Source organism: Anoplopoma fimbria, chromosome 12 (genome assembly GCF_027596085.1).
Source record: "Anoplopoma fimbria isolate UVic2021 breed Golden Eagle Sablefish chromosome 12, Afim_UVic_2022, whole genome shotgun sequence".
NCBI classification, from domain to species: Eukaryota; Metazoa; Chordata; class Actinopteri; order Perciformes; family Anoplopomatidae; genus Anoplopoma; species Anoplopoma fimbria.
Window position 1 is genome coordinate 5,510,509 of NC_072460.1, and position 14,629 is coordinate 5,525,137.

The 14,629-nt window shown below is 40.3% G+C and overlaps 1 protein-coding gene across 1 annotated transcript in view; it reads left to right on the forward strand.

The window, feature by feature from the left end:
- Positions 1–6,126: 6,126 nt before the first annotated feature.
- The window catches only part of lamb2l (laminin, beta 2-like), a 51,917-nt gene continuing 43,414 nt past the window's right edge, over positions 6,127–14,629 (forward strand). Inside the window, exon 1 of the mRNA XM_054609023.1 lies at positions 6,127–6,405. The gene's annotated coding sequence lies outside the window, so the exon portion shown is untranslated. The remainder of the gene's footprint in view (positions 6,406–14,629) is intronic.

Consider the following 14,629-nt stretch of genomic DNA (forward strand, 5'->3'; position numbering starts at 1 on the left):
GGATAAAAAAAGACCAATACTCTGCTTTTTTAAAACCCTTTTTCTAAACTGTCACTGTGAGTCAGAGTGCAACATTGCTAAATTGAGTACTCTTTAATGGTAGAACGCACCTAACACAGCCAGCCGGGTAGAGCTGCCCGCTTCCATTCATTACATTACATTACATTACATTACAGTCATTTAGCAGACGCTTTTATCCAAAGCGACTTACAGGAAGTGTATTCAACATAGGTATTCAAGAGAACTACTAGTCACCAGAAGTCATAAGTGCATCTCCTTTCTTAAACAAGCATCTTAAAGCATAAACCAGAGCAAAAGTATAGTGCAGAAGCAAATTACTACAAAAACAATAATTGCAACAGACTAATCCGAATATAGTGAGTGCTACAAACTACTACGAATAGGATAAGTGCAGTAAACAAATACAAATTCAATAAGTGCAGCGAACTGATACAAATACAGTAAGTGCAACAACTAATACGAATGCAATAAGTGCTACGAGGAAGGCTCAGGGTAGTACTTCTTGAAGAGGTGAGTTTTCAGCCTGCGCCTAAAGATGGGCAGCGACTCTGCTGTCCTGACGTCGGTGGGGAGTTCATTCCACCACTGAGGGGCCAGGACAGAATTTCTAAGAGAAGCAGCAAATCCCTCTTGGGGAGCATGAAACGCGGCAGCATTCAAATAAATGAACAGGTCTTTTTTTACCACAACCGTGTGGATTTTTGGCGTAAGTCTGGACAGAGTTGCTCAGGCTCTATGTGCACATGAATGGGAAATGTCATGTAAGTTGTAATCTTTTTGATTATGTAGCACTAATCAAAGAACCCAGAGTTTCATCCGGTTCCCAGGCAACTCATATCCCACAATGGATTTTTACATTCATGCGTTAAACAAGAGTGATAGACACTGATTGACACTGAGTCAGCCCTAATTTACAAGAATGAGGACATGTGACTTGACTGCCTTGCAATATAAAAGGTTGATTAAAAAAATTAACCATATTTATAAGAATAATTTTGAATAAAAATGTGGAGACTAAGAAGGGTGACGTCCACAACGGCACGCTCCTTGTCTTGTTAAACCACTTTATTTATCCACGGCTGCTGTAATGAGGCTGCGTGAACATTTTATACATCATAAAACTACTCCACATCGTGACTTGAGCACTGAATTGTTCATAAAACCAGATTTTATTTTTTACTTTAAACTTGTATTTTTATCCAAAATGTGTAATGTATGTGTAAGGGGTTTGCAAGTTCAAATGGGCTCTCCCAGGGGCAAGTCATTTCACTTGTGATGAAGAGAAGTGCTCTGCCTGTGAAACTAAGTGGTGGAGGGTCTCATGAAAAGATGCTTTTGAGTTGCATCATGGGAAATGTTAGATTCAGAATTTTGGAAGTATTTTATTCTGCATCTCACTAGTACCCCAACTGCCGATGGAGGTAAAATGCTAAAACACTTGAGTGCCCTTTTAATTTTTTTTTGCAAAGCATGTGGAAGGTGACTAGGAAGAGTCTGACTTCATTTGTCTTCATATCCTCAGAAGTTGTACTGCATTGAATAAACACCTCAAATACGTAATAGGTCTTCTTTAACATTTTCTCATCTCGTTACTGCAGACCTTGTGGTTTCACAACAACTCTCATCCTGATGCAAGTAAAACACATACTGTACATGCATGCATGCATAGTACTGGTGCAGAGAAAAAGTACATGGCGAGAAATGTAGTGGAGAGGAGGGAGCAGGGGTCGTGGTGGGCTTCAGGGTGGACAGACAGACGGACAGCGGCAGTACCATGGCCATCCATGTGGTCCCCCTTCACGGATTGCTTTGCTTACTGTTGCCTTTCCACCCTGTCTGTCTCCCCAATGGTCTGCTCTCTTATCTGTTGGTCAATTGTCTTTCTCTTGTCAAAACCATGATGATTCATTTGTCTTTCGCCTTTAATTATAATTAGTTGATAAGACCCAAAGACAAGGCAACCCACACAAAACCAATATACAAAATCGGTTCCAGGTGCATGAAAACAAAAGGGCTGAGGAAAGCATCGCTAAAAAAAGATGGAGAGAGGGCTCATGATAGATACTCAAAACACACACAAAGACGCTGTTTTAACACTGGAAGGGAGAGTATGTTGAGTGGCAGGGAAACAATGAGTGAAAGGTCAATTAAGCAGGGACATGGCATCTGTACCAGAGGAGATTTTGAAGCTGATCCCCTTGAAGAAGCTGGATAATGAAATTGCACACTCCTTTCCAAATAAGAACAATTCGTAGAACTGGATCTACTTTGGAGCTTGGTAAATCTTTAGGCCTCTTTCATTCGTATGTCATTATGAATCAACTTGGTGAGTATATGCTACTTATGCTGGACATGTCTTGACTGACTGGAACTTAATTATCTATTCCTCTTTTTAAGTGTGTAGGCAGGGTCCATTTGTAGAGATGAGGATTTACCAATCCAACAACCAGCAAGGAGGAAATAAAAAAATCTTGTATATCGAAGCCCAGTATGTTTTTTGTTTTTTTTTGTCTGTTATTTATGTATTATTTTTCAGTTCAAACTTCATGGTGGGTCTTGGTTGCATCCTGTGTCAAATAAAACATGCCCACAGCCTCAAATGTTGGTTTTACAAAAAACAACGTAAAGATAAAGTCCCTGTTTCGGCATCCAGAACTGGTCGGGATGCACAGTGAAGAGTTTGTGTTGCCTTCAGGGCCAAAGCAACGGTCAATGGGGAAACTCCAATTCGACCAGCGAAGGGTGTAACTTCATCACTCACTCACTCACTCACTCACTCACTCACTCACTCACTCACTCACTCGCTCACTCACTCACTCACTCACTCGGTGACATCCAGGTGAAGCAGGACTGACCAGTGATGTGAAAAAGAAAAAGGGAAGGGTTGAAAATTGAACATTTTCACCTTCTTGTATGGGTGAAATGTTCACCCATACATGATTTGAACTTGTGTGAAACTTTAAAAAATAAAAACATTACATAGTGCTGACGAAGGTCATTTTGATCATTTTAAACACATTACCACGTAACAAATAAAGGCACAATCATTTTGCAAAACCCTTTTGATATTTTTTAAAGGAGACTTACATGTTATTCTCTATTGAGACCATATTCCACCCATGCAATAAGTCCTTCACAAGATTGAGTAATTACGTAATTTAATATTCCAGAAGCAAATGGGCTCTTTGGGGGCAACTGCAACAGTAGAGCTGTTTTCTCACTAGAGGGCAGACCTTCACCATCATTATGCCTAAATACAAAAGGAATACTCAGGCTGAAGTAACATCTGTGGTGTAACTCTGAGGTACATCTTCAAATAATGTGGATGCTTCAGTCATTACTCTGCAAGCATGTTGACAAGACCTCAAATCAACTTCTACAAAAAGCAGTCTTTATGTCAGGAATCCAAAGTAAATGCTGAATTATTTATTTTGTCTCAAAGGGTTTTTTGTATGTCACTTTTTTGTTAATGTCAGAACTTTTGCATTACATACTGTAGCAGAAAAAAAATGTTTACAGGTCGAATTTGAAAACACTTAGAAGAATTGATTCGCAGAAATGGAAAATGATTTTCATAAATATGTTTTCATTAGTGTATAATCACCTAAAACTAATAAACGTTGCGTATCGGTCACTTTTGATAACCTGATTTACACTCTTTTTTGATCCACTGTTGGTATACCCAGTGTTTACAGTATACAGGATTAAAAGATGGAATGAATTACTCACTGCTGGTGACTGTGACTCATAGACATCAGCTCAGGCTACAGATTTCAGCCAGCTGGCAGCCTGTCAAACTCAAATGAACCGAAGTAAACGAGGCCGGTTAACAGTAACATTTTTAAACCACAAGACTGCATTAAAAAAAAAAAGGTTTTGACTTTTGACACTGTAACGCTTCCCTCTCCTCTCAGACTAATGTTGGGTAACTTGAACCAGTAAAACTGATCGGACCTTCAAACGAAAACACACATGCATGCACACTCACTCAGCAAATTACATGAAAGCACGTGTAGAATGACAAGCAGAGGGTAACCCGGCTTTTTCAACTGTTCATTTTCGCTTTCTGAGCGTATGTAGCAATCAGCTAAAACACCTCCTCCAGGTGTTTTCCCGTTCAAAGAGTATCACTCTGAACAAATTACAGCCTTCGCTTCCAACCAGAACTCTTCTTAAACTTTGTCTCTGCTGTTCTGTCACAGTTTTTCAGGCCAATCTATAAGTTGCCTTCTCTCTCTCTTTTCCTTATATTTCTTTCGCTGAACCACTGCTTAAATGTTGTGTGTTTTCGTTGATCACTGTCCTCAGTGCTTGCTTATACAGCACTGTACAACAGGCCTCTATTCACCTTTAAATGTGCAGGTTTTGTACTTGCTGTTTACTTTCATGTTTGTATTACAGGAGAATACTTCTGCACGGAATTGTTGATAATTATGGATTCCAGCCATTCCTGGGCTACACCTTGCCCAACCTGCACACTCCTGACCGCATACTTTACTGCTATGCCGCTGTCTCTCTTTTTCTCCCTCACACTCTGCCTCCTTTTAGTTTAGTTCAACCCAGTCCCAGTGTGTGAACACATTATTTTGAACAAAGTGTATGCCCTTTTCGTTTCCATTTCTCATTTCATTAACAACTTACTTTATTGGTCACATGCTCAAAGATCCCATCAGACCTTGACACAAACACACACACACACACACACGCACACACACACAATCACACACATAGACCTCTTGTAAAGGAGCCTGTCTTCGTATTAGGCGTCTGCTGGTTGGGGATATGTGATACGTATCGGTTCACTTGGCTGGCACCACATAATGAGCTTGGCGATGGAGATTGTCATCATCTCTTGATAATTCCCATGGTACAAATCCTGTCAGCGATGAGTTCTCTCACTATCTTCCCCCCATGAAGCAAAACAGGGCTGCACGATATTTTGCTATATATTCTTTGCTGCCACTTCAAAATGGGAAGGAAATCACATGGGTCAATAGATGTAAAAGAAACCAAAAACAACAACAGTCAATCACATGGGCTCATCATGGACAGGAAAAAAAAAATTCTATATTAGTTAACCAGTGGGTCACGCTCACATGCATGTACATGCACGTACATGCACTTAGGCCCAGCTATGTCAACTATTTTTTTAAGAAATGACCATGTGCAATGTATAATCAGAAATTAAACTTGGGATACCAGTGTAAAAGAACGCGAGGCCAATGGCACAACTTCTAGAAATATAAATTAAGGTTACAGCCGCGTGCTGTGTAAGTAAAAAGTGTGTGCTGCATGTTTAATAGACAGGATTATGATTTAAAAAAACACAGGCGTAGCTTACGAAATGAATCACTACTTCAGGGTTCAGGGTCCTTGTATTGTTCATGCCGACACTATTACTTACTGGGACAATTCAGCAGAACTGATCCTTAATGTCCTCATTAATATATTTAGTAACACCTTTGCTTCTCACAATGGCAAATCCAAATGTCTTCTGTGAAAAGGCTTCTATTCTCGTCATACAGCTTTTCTTTCACCTTTATGCTTTTAACCTAAAATCCTCTGTCTTGCTTCCAGGTGAAAAGTGATGGAAAAAAACTGAGATTCCAAAAAGAACGTGCATGTAAGTTGAGTGTGGTATTTTTTCTTTTTCTATCCATCAAATTGAAATGTACAGTACCAGTCAAAAGTTTGGACACACCTTCTCATTCAACTACTTTGAAGAATCTAAAATATAAAACATATTCTGGTTTGTTGAGCATTTGTTTGTTTACCACATAATTCCATATGTGTTCCTTCATAGTTTGGATGTCTTCAATATTAATCTACAATGTAGAAAAAAATAAAAATAAATATAAAGAAAAACCATTGAATGAGAAGGTGTGTCCAAACTTTTGACTGGTACTGTAAGTTCAGTGTGGTATTTTTTCTTTTTCTATCCATCAAATTAAAATGTATGTTAAAGCTTTTTCATTGAAGTTTGAATTCTAAAACCTGAAAGGACAGCATGTATGAATCAGTGGGTAATCTTTAACTGGAGCAGTGGGATTGGCCTGGTATAACTGGGTGGGGTCCAGCAGGGTGGATGGGACCTACCTGCTCCTGTTCTCAGTCACAGACCAGCGTTAAACCCGCCGGTGACACTCGGGCTCCACCTCCTCGCCGGGTTGAGCACCGTTCTGTAGCCGACCGCTGCGCACCGGAGAGCGGGCTCATTCAGAGGGAGAAGCCGCTGCGGGACGTCGTGTGTGTGTGTGTGTGTGTGACGAGGAGAGAGAGAGAGAGAGAGAGAGAGAGAGAAAGATTGATAAAGTGTGTGTGTGTGTGTGTGTGTGGGACAGAGAGAGAGAGAGAGAGAGAGGAGTCGAAGAACACTGTGAACAGGTGAGCTCCATCGTCTCCTTCCTTCTTTATTCTCAAGAACACAAAGTCAGTTAAGAACAATTACGCAACAACAAAAAAACACCATTGTAAAGTATATTACCATGATATTCCGACAGGGGCAGCGAATGTGTTTCTGAAGTGCAATATGAACCATTATTACATTACATTACATTACAGTGATTTAGCAGACGCTTTTATCCAAAGTCAGTAGTATATTACCTATCATTCACACACTGATGACAGGCTACCATGCAAGGTGCCACCATCAGACTCTAACTAACATTCATGCAACATCGACACATCGACTGCTGAAGCCGGGTATCGAACCACCGACCTTCTGATTGGAGAACTACCTTGCTCGCCACTACGTAGCCACCATTATCAGTGACGTAGAAATGTGAGTTTTGAGGGACTTTGTGGGTGGATCACTTGTTAGGTTAAATAGTTTGTTGGTGAGTTGCAATACTTTAGTCAAAATGAATACATAAATACATATGTGAGTATATATATATATAAGCTGTTTAATCTTAATTTGCTGCAGTAAGACAGTTTTATTAGGTTAACCTTTCAGAGTTGATGTGTATTAGGATTTTGTGCCATTACAACTACTTGGAAGCCAATCGTGAATCCAATATGCAAATTGTGAAATATGAAACATTGTGACATCCTAATCTAGTTGTCAAATTTCTTTTAATGAAACAAGTTTGCATTAAGACTTGGATAAATTTGTTTTTACCTAGTATTTCAACTTCTGTGGGGAAAAAAGACATAACAGAGAGAAATTCATATTATATGTCTGGATGGCACACATTTTAGACCAAAGAAAAGAAAAGAGTAAGAAAATAAAATATAGCTCTACCAAAAGTTTTGTCTATCTACAACTGAGGTGAAGAGTTGAAGCTGGGATACTTGAATGATGAATGTGTGTGTTTGTGTGGACCTGCTCTGTCACTGACACCAGTGGGTCTCTCATGGCTGGGAGGCAGATTTCTGACACACATTCCTACCAGATTAACCAACAGCAGAGATTAATGGAGAGCAGAGCTCAGATTCACAACCTCAAATAGTTTGAATGGTATTTTTTCGCTGCAGGTGAAGAACAGGCAGCATCATTGAGACAGTAGTGTGATGTTTCTTCATCACTGTCCGCTCACTCTTAGCAGCAATAAAGATCTATAGGCGTGACCTTGGAAAGCATGTTTCCCTGTGGGGCTTTTTTAGGTGTGGGTCATTCCTAGGAATGTGGACGGCTTTATGTTTTACATTCAGTGGGGTAAAGTTTTTAGGATTCTCATTATTTACCCACTGAATGTCTTTTCACTTGTCAGGGTATTTAGACGTGTGTGCTTGGAGGTGCATGTTCCCATGGCTCTTAGTCTTGCTTTAATCAGCTCAAGGACCTGGCCTCTCGCCCTGCTGCTGAGATCAACTCTAACCTGAAAGGTTAAGAGGATCCACGAGGCCGCTCAGCCTGGTAGAACTGGCCATGTGGGAGAGAGGGACTGTGTTTCCTCTTTTTTAATTTTCTTTGGATTGACCAATATTTGGACCTTGCTGTTTACCTGCACTCTTTTGTAACTGTCACTACTTTGCAGAGTTACTTCATTGTGAATTGCTTTTTGTTTGCCGAGTTTGATGTAGAGGAATTTTGTGTATTTTTTTTCGTTGTTGTGAAGCACAATTTTAAATTCCTATTGAGGTAGCAAGTTTTTATTCAATAGCTTTTGAATAAAAAGCTGCTTGGCAGCCGAATGGCAATGCTCTCTTGAAAGACCTTGACTTCAGCACTTTAATACACCACCAGGAGGGATTAAGGGATCAGTCTGCCATTTTATTGCTATTAAAACTCTACAATTAAGTAACTTTAATGGCAACCAGTGCAGGCATGTGTTTTTGGATGACAGATGGTTTTCAGTAATGAAAATTGTAAGCAAAACCACTGGTATGGCCCTTCACTTGTCAGGTGTGAGTGCTCAGCTGCTTACGTGATAGAGCCACTGATGTTTTTGTATGTGATGGCAGTTCTCAGATGCTCCATTGTTGTTTTAGAAGAATAATTGATTAAGTCAGAGCTTCTTTAGGGTCTGTACCGGAAAGAGACCAAGATCCAGCTTTTCTGCCACTTTAGACCTGCAGTCAGAGCTCTGGTGGGAGGAGAGCGCTGTGCTTTGGTGGCAGCGTGACCTCCTCATACCAGGAGCTGCTTTGCTCCTGGTATGAGGAGTTTTTTAAATGGACTCTGATGCTCGGAAACAATACCGCTATTATCCACAGGGACCGGCAAAATCCTCGTAGTAGCTTTAAATAGTTGCACAATAAGACTGGGGGATGCAATCTAAAAGGGTTGAAAGGCATCTTTCATTTCCTCTGGACTTTAACTGTTATTTCACTGGTGATTTGCGCTGAATAGACGGCCAAAGGCAGAGATCATGTTGGAGTGTGTGCTTCAGTGTAAGCGCTGTGTTTGTGTCCCTGTGCTTGGATCTTCTGTGTATCAGGAGGCCTCTCCAAAGATCTCTGGCTGCCATCGGCCGCCTCGCGCTCTGTGTGTCTTTGATATCTGAGCCTCTGTCAGGGTCTCTGCAGGCTGAGACGCTCATAATCATGTCCCCTGATACAAATCAACCCCTTGTTTGCAGCACACTGACAAGACAGACAGATTACCGCTGCACATCCTTTTCATCTCTGTCTCTTCTGCTCCTTATTACCTGCCTCAAAGTTGTGTCTGGGGAATAGTCAAGCTAACTTAATTCAGACTCAGAGTGTCTACAACTAATGATTGTTTTCATCATTAGGCGATATATAGATATTTTGTTTAATGATTTATTATTAACTACAGACAATTTTTAACTTAAATGTGCCTTAATGGAGTTTTTATTTTATTTTATTTACTTGGAGTCCATTTATAGCCCTCATGTATTTGTCTTAAATATCAAGAACAGTCAGTTATCATCAATATGATACATTTTTCTGTTGATTGACCAAACAGTCCACTAATAGTTTTAGCATATAGTAAGTAGTTGCATAACTTGGTCATTTGTACTGTCAGTGGGTAGAATTTTTTAGTTTGGGATTAATTAAAATGCAATGCATCCGAATCTCTTTATAAAACTTAAACTTCTGCATATTATCTTTTCTCTCTCTCTCTCTCTCTCTCTCTCTCTCTCTCTCTCTCTCTCTCTCTCTCTCTCTCTTTCTCTTTTTCTGACCATACACAGTACACTTAGACACTCATTTAACATCCAAACACCTTAAGTCAAGAAAGCATGGGACTGAACTTGTTTTTTATATCTGTCAGCCAGATTTTGTCTTTTATATCTGTCAGCCAGTCTGGTGAGCTGCAATCATTGCAGGTAAATCAGGATGTAAATCTATAGGTGTCTCTTTTCCCCTCTCCTGCACACACGAACAGACACATGCACATACACAGAGGGGGGTTTGTACTGGAAACAGCTGACTGCATGCAAATCACACCCCAGATGTCTTATTAATAACAGGAAATGCCATTTCCTTCACTGAAAAAGTTGATATATAGACAGGAAACCTCTCCCAGTACTGTTTGCCCCTCTGCTTTTTCGATAACATGTCCTATCACTTTTGGTAAAGTGCCATTGTTACACTTTCACTTTCTGCAGTGATTTGGAGTTTGGCCTCAGCCTGTACTGACCTCTCCTCTACAGGACTTAATGCTGAGCAACAAACTCAGAGGTGCCCTGCTCACCTCCACCTCTCGCCTACTGCCTCTCTGGCTTTCTAGTACCAACATGTACTTGGTGATTGTGTTGGCCGGCGTGTGTCGGCCGGTGTGTGTCTGCGCTGAATATAATCACCTTAAAGGCCCGGCTTCAGTCTGGTCATGCCCTTGCATGAGCTTTTTTTGTCCGAATCTCGGGTGTATCCCTCTGTGTTGAGCTCAAGGTTAATTTAGTTTGATACAGAGTGTTGTTGGGTTGAATAAGAGGGTATAACATAGCTAAAGAAACTGTTCTGGTTGTGTATTAACAGGTATGCACATAGACAATTTCCATTGTGTGTGTGTGTGTACATAGGTGCAAAGGCTACAGAAAGTAATGCCAGCGGTAGATGGTATTAGGTGCGCTTTATTTGAGGTCTGGGTCAACAGCAGTGAAAATCTGCAGTGCGTCTCACTCTGAGGGATTAAACTCTCTCTGCAAACCTGAAATGGAGAATTATCTTTGATGGCAATCTTTGCTGTACTCTTAAAATGCCGGCAGAAATGAGGTAAAAATCCAGACAGTATTATGAGATTTCCTTCGGCTCCACAGGTGATTATCTGACGATGGATGTAGTGGATTAGGACGTTGTTTGAAGGGAAGCTGTTTCCTTGTTTGACACTATGGTTAAATGAAATCCCTTTGGTTAAAGGTTGCGTTTGGGTGGTCTGTTTCCGTCAAGTCAAACAGATGGTTGAATTGTAGAATGGTAAGGTGCCAATTGTTAACTTTTTGCTTTTATAATATTAGCTTTTGTCTACCAGTAATATCAACTCAGAAGTGTTTCTTAAAGCTCTAGGTGTAGACCAGGGCAACCTTCTCCATCAGAGTGCACGACTTAAAAAAAAAGAAAAATCAATGTTGAAAAGAAGGGCACAATTTGCCTTGATGATTTCTCTCTCCATATCATTTCATAAAGATCATAAACAATTTTCCCTCAGTCTACTTTAGGCAGACGCACTAATTGTGGCTTCAAGGAATGTTACAATGATTTACGGCTGCTTTGGGGTTTTTTTTGCAACACGGCACAAATGTGCAATAATGTATGTAGAGTGTCAAAAGAACTGAGTCATTCTGATCCGGTTGGCAAAAATGATCTCATTACCGTATATTCATATCTTTAAAATAGACAAAGAGAGAGTAAAAGAGAGTATTTGCAGCTTGTGCAAAAAGCTTGTCGATGTGTTCGTGGACACAAGAACTCAATGAAAGAGGCAAGCATTCGAATTTCTTTACATAGTCAGACCAGCATCTAATTCAGATCTGCTTTTATGAGTGAAAGGATCAACACTATGTCTTTGACATGGAAAAAAAAGAAGTGTTCCCGGTACCTACATACTGCTATAATTACACAGCTGGTTTATTGGAGGCAGCTGAAAGCCAAAAGTTGCTTATAGCAAAAAATTCACACCAATGTGTGGGTGACTGCAACGTGTAATCAAATTGGAAAATGAACCCTGAAGATGCAGCATTGATTTATGTGTTCTCAATAATACAACATGTAATGTGACACATCTCTCTGTTGTGCGTAATTTGACAGTTTGCCCAGGTTTGTTGAGCAGTCAGTAAGAGTTTGACTGTGCGGTACTTTCTTTGGGTTCTGTCTGAGCGTTTCTTTGTTTTTTACTATTCAATTGTGTAATTGTCTACTGTAAATTACTGTAGATATTTCCCCCTCACAGTGGTACAGGTAGTAGCAGCTCTAAATATTGAGTCACCTGCCTGTAAAAGGGAAGCCAACTTCCTCCATGAGCTCACCTGAATGGTCTGATCCCATTCCAAGCCTTAAGCAGCAGTGTTTCAAGCTGCAGCGTGTGGAGTGGTGCAGGAATGACTTTTAATACTTGTAGATCAGTCATTTTTGAATTACTGGTTCCCTCGTCTCCAAAGTCAGTGTTTTTTTGTTTTTTTTATAGGTTTTTGGCTTACAATGCCTGAGACTATGTGTCTTTCAAAATATGCTCTATAGTTAGACTAGTCCACCCTTACAGCCTGATTGTATGTACTTGCGGTTATGCAACTGTTGTGTTGTTTGTTCCAGGTGGCAACCACGGGTTCTGAAAAGTGAATCTTATGATGAAGTACCTCAAATTTGCATTCTTTCTAATGGCCATCAGGGGGCGACTCCTCTGGTTGCACTAGAAGTGAAATTGTAAAGAGGTCTATGAGAAAATGACTCTACTTCTCATTTGATTTATTACATCAGTAAACATTGTTAACATAAGTTTATGGTCTCAATCTCTAGTTTCAAGTCTTCTTCAATACAGCATGATGGTCATTTAGTAAATGATGGTCCATTTAGAGAAAAATAGACCATAAAGCAGAGTATGCTTTAGGACGGGGCTACCTTGTGATAGACAGGTTGCTACCATGGTGTTGTATTGTCTAGGTGATGTTTGCGTTTTTGTCTTACAATTTTAACCCTTTCACAGTGTGTTTTCAGTTCATGATGATAATTTATACATTTTGGAAGCCTAAAAATGTCTTAATAAGCGTTAGGTTGCACTCCACCCTCTCGTGTCACTTTTTGTTAAGAAAAGCCAAACTGGGGACGACCAAAGTTCAAGATCGCGACGGCAAAAATGCTGAAGTCGAGGCTTGAAAACAGCAGTCCAATGAGTGACGTCAGAGTGACTATGTCCACTTCTTATACAGTCTATGGTTCGTTTATAGACTACTATAGTTAACTTTTTACTTCTGCCAATTGCATTCATGCTTCAAAAATCTTAAAAGTGGTTTTCATTATGTGAAGATTATCCTGTTGAACAAAATGTGTTAGTATCATACAGATTTGTCTGCCACATATATTATACATCCCATTATACATCCCATTGGCCAATTTCCAGGTTTGGCCTTCAAAAATACATCATCCCTGCAGCACTTTATTGGCAGTGTTTTCGGTAGCTCTGTCTGAAGCCCGTTATTTGATGTGTACACACACACAGAGTCAGGCTTATCGTGTTATTGTGTTCAAGGATATGGGAGCCTGGGATTGTTTGGACTAGTGTCTTGAGATTTCTTAGCTTTGTCTGACAGCTGTATAGCGGTGGCACTGAACTTTCTACAGGTTTTACTCTTATCTTGGTGTTTGTGTGCGTGTGTGGTTACGTCAAAGTCGTTGCCCAAAGGTCTAGGCTAACTAGGTTCAGTCTGACTTTTCTCTTCTGATTTATTCTACTTGTACAGTAATTGTGTGGACATGGTTGCCTGAAAAAAAAGATACATTTTAAAATATTTGAAATTCTTCATTGCTCAGGCTTTTTCTCTTTAGGTCACATATAGCAGTACTTTTGATGAAGGTAGTACATTTATTCACCAGGAGGACTGCATTGTCCATCCAGCCTGAAACTTGCACCAACAGCTCTGCCGGCCCTCTTCAGTGGCCGCCGTGTGACATGTTGAGTCAGCCTCTCCATCTCCCTCTTTAGCAGAGGTCAAAGGTCACAATCACCAGAGAGCTGTGAATGTGAATGCTGCTTTGTTCTCTCCTGCAGTTTTTTAGTTTAGTCCATCCTGAATCACACACATGCATGCACATAACCCACACATGCATATATCTTACAGGCACAGGCACAAACACACACCCACCCACTCCCTTCTTTTTCTCTCTTCTCTAATCCAGTTTTTGCACCAGTTGCTTCAACCTTTTGAATTTTTTCAATAGGGTTGACCTCCATGGCCCCGGTCTTATAGCTCAACCCAGTTGATTTGTCACATCTTTTGTTTTTTAGTCTTACTGGAGGTGACAAAGACGGAACAACACCAACTTCACATGGTGAACTTGAATGAAATTGTAAAAGCGCACTCCACCAAATTTCTCCACCATATACAGTTCCACACTTTAGGGAATACACCCATTTTTTCGCGGCGAGTTAGATTAGAAGATCGATACCACTCATGTCTATACACTAAATATGAAACTGCTGCTAGCTTAGTGCAAAAAAACAATATACACGTTATTTGTTTAATTTGTACAAAACTATAAGTGTAAAAAGTGTAGAAATGCCCAGTCGTTTAACAGTGGAGCTCATGTATTGGTTGATAGCCTACCGCACTGTAGGACAAACTCAGTCTTTGTGCTAAGCTAAGCTAACCGGCAGCTCGAATTCAGCTCAGCGAGCTCAGCCGTTTTTTTGATTAAAAGTAGAGGGTAGTTTCACTTTTAAGAGAATACCTGCAGCCAATAAGTAATCAAAGTCCTGTGACTCCTGTGACACGTTGACCTTTGTTACAAAGAATTCCTCCTTCCTGAAACACTTGACAACGCCTCCTTGGTCGCAGGAAAGTGTAATTATTGCCAGTCTACTTTGCTGCTGCTCGGAGTGTTTCCAGCCTAACTCTCCACAAGAAAGCAAATAACTGTTTTTCCAAAAATGTCCATTAAAGCTCAGACTTGGTGCTTTTGGACAATTAGATTGTATTATTTATTATTCATCACAGTTTCAGCCAGAGAGCCACAGATAAGTTGGGGCTCCTCTTCTGGTTTTAGG